Below are 18,557 nucleotides of genomic sequence, written 5' to 3' on the forward strand. Positions count from 1 at the left end.
ACACACACAGACTCACACACCACCTACACACACTCACACAACACACACAGACTCACATGCACACCAGACACACACAGACTCACACACACATACACACACACACACAGACTCACATACACACCAGACACACATGCACATACATGCACACACACATACAAGCACATATACATGCACACACAGACATACACACACACACATACAAGCACATACACATGCACACACAGACATACACACACACTTGCATACACACCACACATTCAAGCACACTTGCATGCTCACATACACATACATGTATGTGCACACACACACATCTACTTTCATATTCACCATTCCCATTAAGCCTCATCCTGTTAGTTGTCACTCAGCCCATCAGTGGTTGTCTCTTTAAACCCTCCCTTTCCTAATGCTCTTGATCAACATGTCAACCAATACCATCTTCATCGCCCACTGCCCTGCTCCACAGGCAAGGCAATGAGACAGTTTTATTGAGATTTTCAATTTGGTTCTCATTCTTTCTTTGCTGGTTTCATCACAATAGCACCAGAATTTTATTTACTCTCTTAAAGTCTCTCAGGGTTTCTCCTCCCATGCCAGAGTTGCTTTGCATGCCCTGGGAGCCTGTGTTTTTCCATGGGAGCTTTGAAGTCTGCATATCTGAAGTTCAGGGTACATGTCTGGGTGTTCTGTACATCTCTTCCGAGTGAGACAAGCAGGCAGTTTCTCCTCACATCTCATCTCTGCATCTCCCATCAACGGTCCTTTGTTGAACAGAATTAAGTTCCCAGCAACAGTTTCCGGCATTGCTCCTTCTGGCTTCTGAGAATTAAAACAGTCAGCATGATCTGTTTCCAGCTATGATCGAGTGGATGATATCAGATTAATTCCCCACTGAGAACAACTATAACATTGGATTAAACACAAAGGCCAACTGTTGGAAGGCCCTGGAAAGAAACCAAAGCTGTGAGGGCCCCACAGAGGACAAAATCTGCAAGACACAAAAAAATGCATTGACAGATGCCTAATGTTCAAGACATAGATCCCATCACACCATACACAACCCACAGGGATACTATGCATGCACACCGTACACACCCACTCACACCATACACACCCCATAGACATGCATACCATACACACCCACTCACACCATTACACCCCACCATACACAATTCAACACACACACATACCATGCACATACACTGTACTGGCCAGCTTTATGATGACTTAAGACAAGCCAGAGTTATCTGAAAAGAAGGAACCTCAATTGAGAAAATGCCTCCATTAAGGTTCAGCTGTAGGACATTTTCTTAATTTGTGATTGATGAGGAGGGCCCAGATCATTGTGGTGTTATCCTTGAGCTGGTGGTCCTTAGTTCTATATAAAAGCAGGAGAGCAAGCCATGATAAGCAAGCCAGTAAGTAGCGCCCCTCCATGGCTTCTGCATCAGCTCCTGTCTCCAGGATCAGGCCCTGTTCGAATTCCTGTCCTGACTTCCTTCAATGATGAACAGTCCAGTGGAAGTATATAGAAGTGTAAGCCAAATAAATTCTTTCCTCCCCAACTTGATTTTTGATCCTGGTGTTTCATTGCAGCAATAGAAATACTAAGACATATAATCACACACACACATTAACTATTAACACATAACATGTATACACACACATCATTCACACCTATACCATGCCACCATACCATCTATATACCACATATACATATACTGCACACATATACATACCACACACATGTATGACACATACACACACACACACACACACACACACACACACACACGCACACCACTGCTGAGTTCTCAGTCATTTGTGTGCTGATATCACAGATAAAGCTCCTTGACAGCAAGATTTAGTGAGCGCCATGAACATGGAAAGTACTTATGGAATCAACCCTTATGGAAGGGAAAGGAAGGAAATAGCATTCATTATAGGCCAGCCTCTGCTGCCTCTGGAGCCGGAGAAATCCTTTAGAATTCTCCAGAGTCAGTACCAGGTGTTAGATGCCAAACATAGAGAGAACTGCAGCTGCCCTGACAACAGGAAGTGAAGGAAATCCTCAAAGAGAGCTTCCAAGTGACAGCCCAAGCAAATAAGGTCCCTCACTCCTCAGGATCTAGGTTGTGGCTCACAGCAACATCAAACTAGGGCTCAAGGAACTGTTTTAATCTGGTTTCTACAGAAGTAAAACCAACATGAAAAGGCAGAAGTTCCACCCTCTCCTTTGGCACACTAGCGATGCAGGAAAATGGTAGTGAGGCACATTCTGAGTCTACTGGATGAAGAACTGTTTAGGTGGGTGTTGGGGATGATGGTGGGCGTGGTATAGAAGCAAGCCCTGGTACAACTTGAAGGCTTGATAGCCAAGCACACTGAGGCAGAGGCAGAGGCAGATGGGTGACTGGCTCAAACAGACTGCACTCAGTCTGCCTGGGCCCTTTGTTCTCTGGCCTTCTATGGTGAGCTACATGGTACCCAGCACTTTGGCAAGGCAACCTTTACTGGGTATATCCATTCACATGCTAATCTCAGAAACAGCTCTATACATAGCCAGAAGGAAAGCTTTATGTCTCTCTAGGCATCCCTTTATCCAGATACAAAATTAACTGTCACAGAAGCCAGACAGAAATCACCCACTGAGGGATTAAAAGCTAATCATTAATTTCCACAGTCTTAGAGTTCTAGAAAAACAAAATGCAAGTTCAGGCTGTGCCACGAAGGAAGAGCACAAATCAACACTCAAGCTTCTGGCTGAGGCTTCTGAAGGGAGAAAATCTCAGGTACCTGTGTGGTGATTTTCCTCACTGTTGTAGTTAAATATTTGACAAGAGCAACTTGCAAGAGAAAGGATTGATCAGGGTTTAGTGATCTAGTCTGCAGTGGGGAAGGCACGGCCGTGGAACATGAGGTTGCTTACTCACAGCTTTTTGTTGTCCTTGTCCTGTTTGTTCAAGACAGGATCTCAGTGTGTAGCCCTGGCTGTCCTGGAACTCAACTCTGTAGACCAGGCTGGCCTAGATTCACAGAGATTCACCTGCCTCTGCCTCCCAAGTGCTTGCTGAGATTAAAGGTCCTCTTCACTACTCCTGATTTGCTTGTTCACATCATGATAGGCCGGATATCAGAGAAAGAGGAAAGCCGACACTTGCCTGGCCCTCCCTCCCTCCCTCCCTCTCTCCCTCCCTCCCTCCCTCCCTCTATTCTCTTTTGGCCTCCACACTATGGGATGGTACCTTCCCTATTTAGGCTGGATCTACCTTGCTCAGTTAATCCTCTCACAAATGCTCTTGAAGACACATCCAGAAATGTCTCCTGAGAGGATTCTTAATCCAGCCAAGTTGGTGATGGAAGTTAAATATCACAGCAGACAACCAGTCCTTAACCATATCACATTATTACCAAATACTTCACCAGCCTTCCAGAAGGGGGGGGGGGCACTTTAATTGTCCTCTAAAAGGAAGATGACCTCATCCAGGCTCCTGGAACTGTTTATACACAATGTCTGACACTCACTTTTAAAGCTGCCAGACATACCAAGACAAAGCAACAAATGGAAAGTAGAAGCAGAAGAGGTCGGAAAAAATAAGTTAGAAAGAGACAGAGGGCCCAGACCTTAGAGCTGACATGGGACCTTCACAAACTGTGGTCAAGAGCACAAGAAAACAAAAAGATGAAGAGCTTCATCCCAGAGTAAAAAATCAACAGAAATTCAGAACTAGAGAGATTAAAATTCAATCATGGACAACTGGAAGCAGGAAAACAACTCAGAAAAGAGTTTTAAAAAGTCCAGAATGAAGCGTCACAGAAGGTGAACCATGCTTTTTTTTTCCTCCCCTCTAATTGAACAGACAACTGAAAAACAGAAACTGGTGCTTAAATAACATGCAGGTCTACATGGCCACCCAAGTGAGGATGGAAAGGAGCAATATTAACATGAGGAAAGTGCCCCTGGGCATTGCTAAGACTGCCAGGCAAGAACAGTGGAGGGGTCAGCTGAAGAGTTAGGAGCCGAGCCTTGTCTAGTGCTGCACTGAACTCACTGGGCAGCCCTGGGCCTGCACCGGCACTGCTGGGTGAAGATGAGGTTACACCCTGGTCCTAGGTGATCACCACCATAATGGGTCTCAGCCCAGATACCTTGGTCACTAACAGTTTGTCTTATTCCTTCTGGGACACATTTGTCATATTCATTCTTCCTTCTCACCTGGGAAATCTCCAGGAGAATGAGAAGTCTGGAGGGACTGAGGAAGCTCAGAGAAGCATCCCTGACTCTAGTGCTAGACTCTAGTGGCTAGAGGGGAGATCCCTGGGGTCCTTGGCAGGAGTGAGACAGAACTGTAACAGGTGACCGATGAAAGAGCAGTAGAGAGAAGAAAGTTCCAGAAGAGCCAGAGTCACAGGTGCTCAAGCCTTTCAATGTACTTGATTTCTTTGTTTGTCTGTTTTCTGACAGCTGGTCTGGTGCTCAAGAAGGCAGAATCAGCTTTTTCAGCTTCTGGGCTCCTTAAGCCCCCAGAACTCCACCATGGCCCAGTTCTGCCACATTGTGTGTTAATAGGTCTACTGAGTTGGCCAGGGGCGTGCCATCCTTCAGTAACACAGCGTCTATGGGAACATGTGTTCCAGTTTCAATGACACACTTACAAATGACCTCAGAACACAATTCACTCCCAGTTAGCATCTGCCTATGCATGAGAAGTTAAATAATAGCAGGCGACAGTGACCTCAGCATAAGGCCAAAGGAGCATGGGGACCTAAGGGTTTCAAATCTCAAAGAGATCCAGGTGTGTTCTTGCAGGTAGAATGGATTTTCCTAAAAGCGTTGGACCAGCTCAGAAGCACAGATGGAGCTAGGCAAAAAAAAAGGAATGGAGAGGCAGGGAGAAATAACCTTCAAGCTTCAAGACACTGCCATTGGATGTTTAAAAATATACATTAGTAAGACACTTGCTTGCAAACACAAAGACCTGAGTTCAAATTCCACACCCATATAAAAAGCTGGGTATGGCCATGCATCTGTAACCCCAGCAGTTGCTGACTGCTGGCCTGGACCCAGCTTCAGTGACAGACCCTGTATGGAAGACAGGGAATAATAGAGGACATCTAAAGTATAAATGTACCACATACACATGCACTCGCACATATAGAACATACTTCAAAAACATGTGAACAAAGGCAATATTTACATTATGCGCTAATCAATCCCTAATTCGTTTCTTGCTTTGTTTCTGGTGAGAGGGCAATAGACCTTTGGTTGTACCTGAATTCCCTGGGCAGTAGTTTGCTTTGCTGATGTGGGAGTTACTGTTGGGTCTCCCAGGCTGTTTTCTGTGCATGCCCAGGAGCTTGGCTACTTTTGCACCCTCTCCACAGCCATGTTTCTATTTAGGTTAGACAGGAACATTTATGAAGCCCAGTCAGGTGCTGAGCCCCATGACACATACTGAGGTGACAGCTGGCATAAACGACAGCCCACTTTTGAACTTCAGGGGAAAGAAAGGAGGCTCAGGAGAGCAACACTCTGCCAGGCTCCCAGGTGAGGGCCTGGAGAGGAAATAAAACCAAGGGCTTCATTGAGGGGAAGGACACTCGACTTAAACACAAGGGGGTTAGCTCCTCCTGCATGCTATCCTCTTCACTGCATACTGGGAAGTGACTCAGTGTATGCAGCTAAGACCCTGAGCTGGGGGTAGGGCAAACCTGGGCTGCTTCTAGCTTCTCAACCTGGAGTTTGTGTTTAGTTCCCACGCTGAGCAGATGGAGCAGTGCTTCTGAGTCTTATCTGGAAGATCACAGGCATGGTACGGAGTTCCTGAAATGTAGCCATTGAGTTGCTGTGTCGGTTCACCAGTGACCTACAGAAGAAAGAGTTAGTTTTGGCTCAGGCTTCCAGAGGGAGAGTCCAGGGAAGTCACAGAGCAGTTGCCCAGAACAGGAAGCTGAGAGATCACATCTCAACTGTCCACAGGAGGCAGAGACAGAGAGCAGGGAGTGGACTGAGGCTATAAGCCTTCAAAGCCCACCTCCTAGTGACAAACTTCCTCCAGCAAGACTTCCACCCTGAAAGACCTATAATTTCCCTAAACAGCACTACCATCCAGGTGCCAGGTGCCAGGTGCCAGGTGCTCGGTTCCCTATACATGCACCTGTAAGAGGCATTTCTCATTCAACACAACAGTCCCCGGGTACAGTTAAGGCTGTGGCTTAACCCTGATATGCTTTCTGTTACTGTACTGAGCACAGCAACTTGAGGAGAGAAGTTTATTTGGCTTACAGGATCTTATCATGATTGGTCATTGAGAATGGTCAGAGCAGGAACACAATCAGAAGCAGAGGCAAAAGCCATGGAAGGGTGCTGCTTACGGGCTTGCTCAGTCTGCTTTCTTATACAACCCAGGATCACAAGCTTAGAGATGGCACCACCCAGAGTGGGCAGAGCTCTCTCCTATCAATGATAATCAAGAAGGTGCTTCACTGACAGGCCCAGGAGCCAATCTGATGGAGGCAACTACTTAATTGAGGTTTCCAGCACAGAGCAACACCTCAAAACTTGGTTGGTGCACATCAACTAAGAGGACCAGGGTGAAAATGATGACTTGTGACTTACTTCACCTGAGCTGCTGTGAGGACAAACCATCAAGCTCAACTTCACTGAGTTTAGAATAGCCTAAGAGACTGGTAAAATGCTCTTCTGGATGCTTCCAGAGAGGATTGTCTGGATATAGCAAGTGTCACCATCACCCTGGTGGAGGCCCAGATATAATTTAAAAGGTAGGGGAGGGAGAAAGCCGGCCCAGAGCCAGCGTTCCCTTTTCCTGTCCTCCATGCAGAGGGCTGCTCTACCAGGCCTTCATGCCTCAATGGACTGACTCTTCTGAAACCACGACCAAGATCAGACCTTCCTGCTTTACAGTGTTTGTATCAGGTATTTCAGTTGTGGGATGAAGAGCTGAGGACTGTAGCTACCAAGGTAAAGCACCATGAGCGTACGACTACCACTGAGGTGCTCCCTGGTTTAATTTCCAGTTGGCGGACTGACATTGTGCCACCCTAGCAGAAGCAGCAAGGACTGTTTCCCTCATGTCTCTGCCAGGAGAGACGGGGGGTCTGAGAACATGTATATTCTGTATCTCTCTATGTAGCTCACAATCACCAAGCATGTGTGTGTGTGTGTGTGTGTGTGTGTGTAGATATCCATGAGTAGATGTAATATTTGCATTATGCTAACCCATGGCTTCCTCTTAAAAAAAAACCCTTTGGTATAAGCCAACTGTGGGGGCTGTAACATGTTAGGTAACAGAATAAGATGTCTGAACTTGCTATGGCCCAGCTTACCTGTGTTGTCACGTGACCTCACTGCAGCCTTGGTTTTAAACACACAATGCCAACACATGTGGCCCCAAGCAGCTCAGATTTGAGATTGTTGTTTGCTACAAATTGCAGTGTTTGCATTGTATATACAGTTTTCTGCTCTTGTAGAAAAATGGTTTAATTATACACACAAGAAAGACTTTAAATGTTCCCTGCCTGCATTAACACGTAACAGGGATATGCTATAGACACGGCAGTGACCTCTCTGCTTAGTACTTTTTTTTAGGCCAGAGGTATGGGTAGGGTGCATCTGTTCTCTCTGTTATCAACAGAAGCCACTTGATACAATTCACAGAAAGATGAATTAGTCTGGGGGTTCAAGATAATTTACTGTTGTTAGCTGGGATGGCCAGAGGCCTGTCTCAGCCAGGAACTGCCAACAGAAGAACCTAATATGTCACGTGCCCTGGTTCCAGGAGACAGGAAGTAGAAGCTGTAAGAGGTCGTCTTACTTAACCCTTGGAGTTCCAGAGCAATGGTTTTACTCCGTTCTATCAGTCAAGAATGGTGCTAACCAGGCTGGTGCTACCACCAAGGATCAATGCCCTACCACAGCTAGGGTCTGTGTCAATGTCCCAAAGCCTGTGTTACCACCTAGGGCCATGTGATGTCTGTGCTGTGGGCTGCTGCCTGAAACCATATTAATGTCCTTGGGCCATGTTGTCACTGGGGGCCATAGTGATGTGAGTAGCCTGTACTACCCTCTGAGGTCATGGTGATATCCATGGTCTGAACTGCCTCTGAAGGCCTTATCTGGGTCCATGGGTCTACTGCAGCCAGGGTCCCTGATTGTGATCTATGCTATTGCCAGAAACCATGTGGAAGGCCGTGATCTGTGCTCCCGCTGGCCATAAAGAGCAAGGCAGCTGCTTTTGGAGTGGTGTTGATGATTGTGAATGCATAATTGAGAGAGAGGGGCATGGAAGGCTTCTGTGACAACCCCTACCCCACACCAATCCCACCCCAAAAAGTAGCAACCTAAACAGGAAGACATTGAAGAGAGCTCTTTATAGTGTGATAGTGTGACTCGTAGTTCTCCACAACCAGTGGCTTCTGGTGGGGGAGGAGCACAGGAGGGAAGGACTCAGTTATCTTTAAGGGCAGATCATTGAGAGTTTAGCCATGCTCCACTGAGTACATAGATAACACAAACTGGACTTTTGGGGGAGGCACAAAGAAGGAGGACAGACAGGGACAGACTGGGAAATGAATGTGATTGGGGAACATGATGTGAAATTCTTAAAGAATCAATAAAAATTTATGTTGAAAAAAAAAAAAAGAAGAATCATACTAAGCCCATGCCAGATTCAAAGGTGATGAGCTGATCTAACTTGGCGGCAATAGCAGACACTCTGGAGCCATCACGGAAACTCACATCCAGCACACCGGAAATTGACTGATGCTGCCCACTGTTGGCGAGTCACCTAGACACTCCCGCTGCACATTGTACAGCTTTGCTATGTGGCACCAGTGAGCACTCTAACACTGGCCTTTCTCATGCTGCCCAGGTTTGTAGCGTCCTTACATAGTCACTGTATATGAAAGCCATCAGTGCCTTGAGTAAATGGATAATCCCATATGTGAAGAAGGACCAATCTCCTCCTGTGCTGAACAACTATGCCACCTGACCGGAAGCCATGGCAAATTTCTGTCTTTTTAACACCCAACACACCTCCTGACACTTAAACTGTACCTCAGCAGTGTTTGTTAAAAACTCAAACATTTACACTTATAAACCTGATCCCAATGATCTAGCCGTGGCTGAGCAGGGTAGGGTGGCCCCTGCCAGCTAAGGAGCGTATTTTCATTATTGATTAGAATTAATACCTGAGCATTGTGTCCAAGTGTTGTGTGGCTGGGGATGAAGAACAGAATTAGGCCCAGCTACCAGTGAGGACACCAAGAGAAAGAGGGAAATAAAAACCAGCTACAGTGTTGGTGGCAAAGAGGCAGACACCCGTGAGGTGGGAAGGGCAGATCACTGTTGCTCTATTTCAGTCAGCCAAGAGCAACCTTAAAGAGAAAGCAGCCCATACAAAGCACAAGAAACAAGCAGCAGGGAGTTCAAATGAGGGTGTTTCTGGAGAAAAAAAAAAAAAAAAGAGGACCTGGCCACAGAAAATTCGCACTTACTGTCGCCAGTGACCATCAGCAGAGACCCAGGTGTTGTGTGACTATTTTGAATCTAATCTAATTCTGCACTTGGATTCAGTGTGTGATGCTTATAAGCAGTGACACCAGCTGAGGTCTGGGTGTTCAGGCTGGTGCTGCAGGTCCCTGGCAGGTTCTGTAGGAGGTGGCAGGCAGGAGTGCAGTCCTAGCCTCTCACAGTGTGCAAGCCCAATGCTGAGAAGCAAGCAGCCCACAGCAACCCCAACGGAGCTCATTAAATCCAGCCACAGTTTCTGTCTTTTGCTGCAAAGATGGAACGTTTGGAAAGCCCAGGGCAAGGAACTTGCTAGAGACTTGGAGCTTTGTCCTCCCTAGCATGGCGTTTCAGGAAAGAAGGGATGAGATGGTTTGTCCCAGCTGGATGACCCCTTCCTCACAGGGGCCCGTGGTACCTTCCATGGGTCACAAAGAGACTGCAGGCCCCAAGCCTTCCACATAGGAGCTTCCCAGTGGAATCCTGTGTTCCTGGAAGCTCATGCCTCTGGCTTCCAGGCAGGTCCAGGTTAGCTGTGGGCAGTGTTTCCAGAATAAATTAAAGGTATATACCCTGGCTTGAAGGTTACCACCTTCAAGATCAGAGCCCAGAAGAGTAAAGTAGCTCAGCCCATCACAAGCCTGGATAGAACAGGAGTGAGACCTATAGACCACATACACACACACAAACAACCCCGCCACTCCAGGAGCTGCCCAACAGGCAGTTACCAGAGCCATGCTAGCTAGACTTCCTGGGAAGTCTTGGGTTTTGGGGGGTTTGTTTTGTTTTAATGCACCAAATGACAAACAAAACAGGGTGGGTGCTGGTGTATGAACCAGACAGAGGCCACTGGGTGGGTGCAACTGCTGAGATCAGGGTGCTGTAAAGGTGGGAGATGCATGGAGATTTTATAGATTTTAATTATTTCAAATCCCATTACAAAAATGCATACACACACACACACACACACACACACACACACACACATATATGGGCTCCCCTCCAAACCTAGAGAGTCCTGGACTGGGATGCTGTCTCAGACATGGACACCAATCTCTTGGTTTCTCTCCTCCAGTCAGAACTTTACACTGAACACAATATTTAGGCTGTAAATGCAGCCAGCTCTACCTGTGTCTATAGAACAGTGAACCAGGCCTGAGCCTCCTCCGGCAAGGTGAACCTCCCAGGGCCTGGTGCCAACCTCCAGGACTCAGACAGGATGCCATGGTTGAAGCTGTCTGTAAAACACCACACTGTGAGAATACCCAGCCTTGCAGGCTGTCTAGTGGCCTGCTGCTCAGGAGTCAGCATTTCCAGACTTCCAGAGTATGGACCAGTGGAAGGCTCAGCAGACAGCAGGCAGGGGCCAAGGAAGAAAGAATTTTTTTGTGCGCAATTCTGACAGAAGCTTTTCTCTTCCTGGGGAAAAAGGCAAAGCCCGTGCTAGTCAGTTTATCTTCCTTTTGCCAGCCTTAATTCATTACCTACTATAGATCAAAGTGGAGCTCCTACAGAAGTGTTTTTTATGCCTCAGTTAGTGTTGGCAGAAAGACACTTAGAGTGACCTTCACTCCAAGTTCACCTGCACTGGGGTCCCTATGCAACCTAGTGTACACCTGGCCCTTGGGGTCTCTGCTGTCACTCCCTGGGAGGTCAGGGATGTACCTTTTCTATTTGGGAATGTCACCTTGGCTCCTCAGTGTTCCTCTGCCCCTCATTCTCCCAGAGGGCAGGCCCAGGAGAAAAAGTGGAGCTGCCCTGAGCCTGAGTCTAAAGTGACAATCCCTCAGATGACAAGCAGACTACACAAGGCAGCTCTAAAGAGAAGAGTCCTCCCTCTCTTCCCAGGGCGGAGGTGTCCGAGGCATAGCATAGCACTGGTGCTCCAAACCTGCCATTTCCCTTCCTGGAAGGCAGAGATGGGAAGCCAGCATTTCCCTCCCAGGAGAAGCTTAATTCTGGAGCACACAGTAACATCCCATGTGAGACTTACTAGGCTGCTGGCGGACTCTACCCTTGGTGGTCTTGAAGCTCTCAATGCTGTCCCTTCCTAGGGGACATTTACTCAATGATGTTTGTCTCTTCCTCATCCCTTGATTCTAGCTCTGTTTCCCAGAGAAAGCCTCTCTCTACTTTTTCCCCATTCTTTGAATTCTCACTTCAAGGAGAACTTACTATGACCCCAAGCCCCAGCCAGATCCACGGATATCCGTGAAGTCGGAATGCTATGACACAGAGCAGGAGCAAGGCAGACACAGAAAGTGAGCCTGCACTCTGCAGTCATGCAGGGCTAAGCTTCATTCTTGGCTGTTTATTAAGAAAAAGTTAGAATAATAGATCAATACTACATAGTAATAATAATTTAATGGTAATGAATGCAACACAAACCATTAAGAGATGTCCTCAGGCCAAATTATTAATGCATATAAAACTCACTGTCTGCCAGGAACTGGTTCCAGCAGTCTACACACACAAGCTCATGTCGTCACTGCACAACGGTCCTCTGAGGTAACACCCTTAGCTTGTTACCCTGCTTGTACTATGGATACTGGAGACTTGGAATAGCAAGGATGTGACATCAGGCTTACCTGAGTGACTAAGGTCTTCATCTCCCTAAGGGTCCAGCCCCGATGTCCTGAGAACCCTGGTGTGGAGGGACAACCATACTTTATATGACTTCAGGAACATAACAGAAGAATAAAGGACAATCTGTTAGTCACCTTATTCCAAAGGAAAATGTAAAAGGGCACTCTATGGTTGGTGGAACCAGAAAATGCCACGTTAAATAACTGAATGTTTCTTTGTACCTAGGCCGTCCCTGAGCTTAGATGTGCTGGTGTACTCTATGACTGTCCCAGGAAGGAAATGGAGAGGAAACATTTGTCACACTTATTAGACCATTTGTGAACATTCCTGAGACCAGGTTCTAAGTCTATACTTAGTCTGCCCTAACCAATATTCCCACTTTTAACGTGGCTACTGGCTAAGCATTGCCTGGAACCTGAGGCAGATCACGTAGAGTCTGAAGAGATTCACGTGTTTGGATGTGCTCCTGGGAGGTATGGAGCATAGCGGCATGAAATAGTTTGCATCCAGTTAAACAGCACGCCATGTATATATGTAGAGATGAGTAAGAACACCGTTTTCACATACTTAAGGAGCAGAGTGCAAACTCCCAACACCCACACAAAAGACTGCCATGTCTGTGGGGGCCCATAAGCCCAGGCTAGCCAACCCAGAATCCTTCAGATTCCGTGAGAGAGCCTGCCCTGCCCCAAAGGAATACAGCAGAGAATGATAGAACAGGACACCAAACATCTTTCTGTGGCCTCTACATATGTACAGGGGTGCTATACACCCCCCCACACACACCATATATACCCAAACATACACACAGGATAAAAGGAAAGATACTGCATAGTATATCCATAAATATACGCACCTTCCATGTTTTTAATGTATCTGTTAAAATAAATGACTTTGCAGAATTTGAGAGATAGACAAGTACTTACACACTATTTATTGAAAAACCATTAGGGCTGGAGAGATGGCTCTGCAGTTAAGAGCACTGGTTGCTTTTCCAGAGGACCTGGGTTCAGTTTTCAGCACCCACATGGCAGCTCATAGGCATCTATTATTCCAGCTTCAGGAGATCCAACACCTTACATAGACAAACATGCATATATGATACAAATAAATCATTTTGAGAAAAATTAAAGAAAACTGTGGCAGGATCTTGGGAGCCATTCTGAGCCCTGTGGTCTCTTAGCTGGCCTTATTCTCACCTCGTCTAGAGCTCTAGAATAATTGTGAAAATCAGCAGGCTAGCAGATACTCAAGTAGACAGACCAGAACCCTTTAAAGCCCCATCCTTAGACCTCCTTGCCCCACTCATGAAACTTTTATTTGAGGGTAGGAGACACTGGGAACCACATCCAAGGCCTCCAACATGCTAGGCAACTGTTCTTCCACTGAGCTACAACCCAGATCGAGACTTGTCTGTATCTGACCCAAGGCTCAGCAGACATCCCCTGCATCCATCTATGCCCATGTGCTTAGGATAAGCAATCAGCTGCAGCAACTCTTCAGATGTCACAGATGCCTGAAGCAGTGTGGCAGACCATAGGCCAACACCAAAATGGTAAGAACTGAAAGTAGGCAGCGAGATGCCAAGAGGGACTCTGAGGTACTCTGAAGAAAGACCATACATGCTAGGCCTGTGCTTAATCAGGAGGAGCCTCACCTCCTGAACTTGACCCTATACACACAATATGGAAAGTCAGACATGACACTAACTGCAAACTGCAGCCATGTCCTGTATGATACAGAGCCCCTTGGCAAGGGCTGGCGTCCTAGTTTGCTTTCTGTTGCTGTGAGGAAACACCATGACCAAAAGCAGCTTGGGGAGGAGAGGGTTTATTTGGCTCACACATCCCATTAGAGTCCATCACTGAGGGAGGTGGAGGTAGGAGCCCAAACAGGAGAAGAGGCAGAAACCATGGAGGAACCCTGCTGACTAGTTTGCTTTTTCTATGGGTTATTCAGCTTGAGGCCAAAGAAGAGAACACATCTCTGTGGCCTGGAAGATGCCACTTTGGGAGAATGTGGATGAGGGTGGAGGGAAGCAGAAGTGCTTGGGTTCTGAGTCTTTAGTGGCCTCTAAACAAAGAGAGCCCTGAAAGATACCGGTGTCGAGGATACTATCTCCCTACCCCTACCCCCATGCCCCAGCTGCATAAATGTGAGCAGGGATCTCAGCTTGATTTCCTATATAACCCAGGATCACCTACCTGGGGTGATACTACCCACAATGGGCTGGGCCCTTCTCTATCAATCAGCAATCAAGAAAACGCCCCACAGGCTTGCCCACAAGTCTTCCTGATAACAGTTTCCCTTTTCACAGATGACTCTGGTTTGTGTCAAGTTGAACTAACCAACACAACTGGGATTCGTATCTGTTTTAGGCATTTGAAATATCTCTGTCCAGGGATTAATATACAAAATACATAAGAAGCTTACCTATCATATATCCAAAACGTAAGGGCCAGTGAGATGGCTCACCAGGTAAAGGTGCCTGTCAACAGGCTTGGCAACCTGACTTCAATACCCAGGTCCCACATAATGGAATAAGAGAGGCAGCTCCTGCAAGCTGTCCCGATATCCACACATGCACTGTGGTTACTGTGGTTACTGTGTTACTCCCCCATCCACACTCACATAAGACAAATAGAAACAATTTACATTTTTTAAATAAGTAAATGATGTATAAAATGGGCAATTGATCTGAATAGGCATAGTTTAAAAGAAAGTTTGGAAAGCAGTGTAGACTGCAGACAACGTAGACTGGGCAGACTCAACAGTTGCAGGGAAATGCTTGCTAACAGTGAGCTTGATATGTCCCCTTGTCTCAAAAGAAAGACTCGGCACGTTTTGATAATTTGAGGGGGTTGCAGTGAACCTAAGTCTTCAGATGACATTTAACCCATAGGCTATCCTGTGATTTTGTTCATAAATACGGTCAATGGGCAATTACAAACACACTTATGAAAAAAGAAAATCCCCATCCGGAAATAGGATGGATCATAAGCTGCAAGTGACTGTACAACTGGAAAAGACTCGGTGGGTAAGCTCAGAAACAGAAGGGGGTGATCAAAGGAAGGGCACAGGGGCTTTAGGCTAGAACTACAGACAGCGTTCAGTCCAAACCCTCGAAAGAAATCCACAGGAGGAAGTCCCAGCAGCTCTAAGGACTTGCTCGACTATGGGAAAAGATCTATCCTTCCCGTTGTTACTGCTGCAGGAGGATGAAGGTGGGGAGGCCGCGTGCAGCAATCTTTACAAGAAATAAGAACTTCTTGTAACGATATATGCTTACAGACCCAAGAGTCTGAGCCAAGCCCAAACAGGATAAGCTCAAAACATTTCAAATCAAGACACAGCAGGGCCTGAAGACCTGGAAGGAGAAACGGTATCTCAGGTAAATAGGAAAAACAACTAAAATGAAATTGTAACAGAAAGCTGGAGAGGTTGCACAGTGGTTAGAGCACTGTCTACTCTTTCAGAGGACCCAGATTCAGTTCCCTGCACCCTTGTCATGGCTCACAATCATGGATGACTCCAGTTCCAGGGGATCCAAAGCCCTTCCCTGCACTCCTGCGGTACAGGCACACAAGCACTATACATACATGCATGCATACATACATACATACATACAAGCAAACACTCATACACATAAAATATATTTTTTAAAAACTTTAATAATAAAATAAAATCAAGGGTAGTAGAGATGTGTAGCTAGTAATAGAAATAGTTATTAATAGAGACAGTTAACTAAGAAAGGGAGAGACAGTGTGAGAATGGGAGTTAGTCAAGAGGGGAAAAGCTGTGATCAACACTGCTGGGCCCTAAGTCAGCTGAGTCAGTATAGGTCACTCGCATAGCCACTGCCTCTCTCTGGCTGGTGCAGCACAGGCTTTTCTTGCCCATGCTCTGCTTATTGCATGAAGCCCTGGTGAGAAGAGTCTGGATCCTTCTTGTCAGGAGACTCCTGTCATATGCTAATCTAATGTCTGCACACCTTTATTCTCCTGCCATATGAAGAACTCGGAGCTCATGACCAGCAGATATAACCTCGAAAAGCTAAAGGAGATTCTCAAATAGGAAATGGTTCGAGAGGGATTCTTGGTACATATGGAAAGCACAGAGAGCAAAAGGATGAATAAGGCGCCTTCAGGAGGCTTCTTTCCTGGGTTTTCTTGATTGTTCTTATTTAAGGCAAAGATTGTATCTTTAATGTTGTTCTAGGTATACACAGGAGAAATATCTAAGGTAATTTTATTATAAACAAGAAAAAGTAAAGAACTTAAAAAGAAAATAAGGTTCTTACACTGCCTACAAACTGGTACAGAAATAAGAACCAGTAGACAGCAATAAAGTGTGTGTGTGTGTGTGTGTGTGTGTGTGTGTGCCACAAAGAGGTACACTCAAAATACTCTGAAAATCAAAATAACATTCTAACGGTCAAGTCTACATTGAAACAGGGACAGAGGAACAAGAGCAAAAGTCCAAGCAAAACAAGAGTCAGCCCAGGGCCACACACATCAACAATAACATCACAGGCAATTGGTCTATGATCTATCGATATTTCCAGAACGACAAAACTGAAGAGGCAGAGGACAGACAAGTGTTTGCCCTGAGGTAGGGATGAGGATCTGGAAGAGGAAGGTCATCATGATGGATTGCAGTGAGGATGACTCAACATTCCCCTGTAACCCAACACTGACACACAGCACAGTGTACCAAGGCAAACCTCCTGGTTTCACACTGTACTGTGCAGCCAGGTGGACACCTGGGTCCTGAGGCCTCCATGTACCATCCTGCAACTTCATGTCAGCCAATAGTCACTTCAAAATAAAAGGCTAAACCAACCAACCAAACAAAAAAAAAATAGATTAAGTCTGCCTGGCCTTCAATGCACTACCATCTGATATTAAAGGGCCTGTAATCCCTTTTGAGGTTGAGATAAACAGGAGGATTGAGAGTTCTAGGCCACCTTGGGCTACAGAGATGCTCTCAAAAGTAAGAACAAAGTGCCAGAGAGAAGCTGGCCATATCCTCCCCACCCCTCACTTGCTCATTATGAATTTGAGACTTATAAAAGTAGTATCATTTTAAAATCTTTAGAAGCTTCATTTTTCTAAGGAGATGCCAAATGATTGTTGAGATAAACTGTTTCTTTCTCCTGTGGGCCGGTAGTGGTTAAGTGAGAATCTGTGGAATAACAGAAAGGATTGGTGAGGCTTCTCTCAGCCATGCACAGCAAGGTTGCTTTCTCTCAGGAAATGACTGTTTGGGGCTTCAGCCTGGTGCCTGTCATTCTCATTTCCTGTTTGTTGTGGTGATAAAACACTGACCAAGAGCTACTTGGATGCAGGCTGGGGGTGGTGTTCGTCTTATACTTTAGGTCACAATCTATCACTGATGGAAGCCAGGGTTGGAATACAAGCATGAACCATGGAGGAATGCTACCTGCTAGCTCATACTTAGCTAGTTTTTCCATACAGCCTAGGACTATCTGCCCAGGGAATGATGCCACCCACCATGGGCTGGGGCTTCATATATCAATTAATAATCAAGACAATCCCTCACAGACATGTGCACAGACTGGTTTGCCCTGGGGAATTCCTCAATTCCTGTGGTTTCCTCTCAGGTGACTTTAGACTGTTCAAGATGACAGGGAAAGCTATGAGGACACCTGGGTACCATCTGGCACCTGGGCACCGTCTGGCTTTCTTGGGTGTAGAAAGCGTTCTCTTTCAAGAAAGAAAGCTGACTCAGATCAGAGGAGTAAGGGAAGGCCACAGCCTGAGAGTCCTCCTACCATGAAGGAAAGACAGAGCAGGGAACCTGGATTAGGCTGGTGCTATCTCATAAACAATGCTATGAACAGAAGATTCCAGAATATCTCCCCTACCCTAGAATAATACATTCTCTGAGAGTGTGGCAACTAGAAAAAAATCTCTCTTCTGCTAAGGATGCCAGCCCCAACTTGTGCTTTTGGGCTTATGAATGAATTCTCCAACGTGCTTGTGACTCAGTTTCCCAAACTAGTAATTGAGAACAATAACTCTTTGTTATCTGTTCCAGCTAGGGATATAGCTCAGAGATAATCCGCTGAGCTCTTGTGGCAGGCCACAGATCAGATCCCAAGCAGCAGAAACAAAGCAAACATATACACTCTCACATGCATGCATGCACACACACTTACACACTTACACAGTCACATTCAGAAAAGTGCCTTAACAGAATGTTAAGGTTTGGCATTTTATTAGCAATCCAACATAAAGTTAAAGTCTTCCGAGAGGGCAAAGAAGGGAGCACCTCTGGATGACCTGGGAAGATGTCAGCTTAGAAGCAAGAGATGAGGGTGGGGTAAAGTGGGGGCGGGTGGGCTCTTCCTCTGTTTGTGGCCTCTACGACACCTGAGAGATACCAGTGATGAGGGCATCATTGGGATATTTGTTGTTGTTGT

Source organism: Grammomys surdaster, unplaced genomic scaffold, assembly GCF_004785775.1.
Source record: "Grammomys surdaster isolate TR1022 unplaced genomic scaffold, NIH_TR_1.0 328, whole genome shotgun sequence".
Taxonomy (NCBI): Eukaryota; Metazoa; Chordata; class Mammalia; order Rodentia; family Muridae; genus Grammomys; species Grammomys surdaster.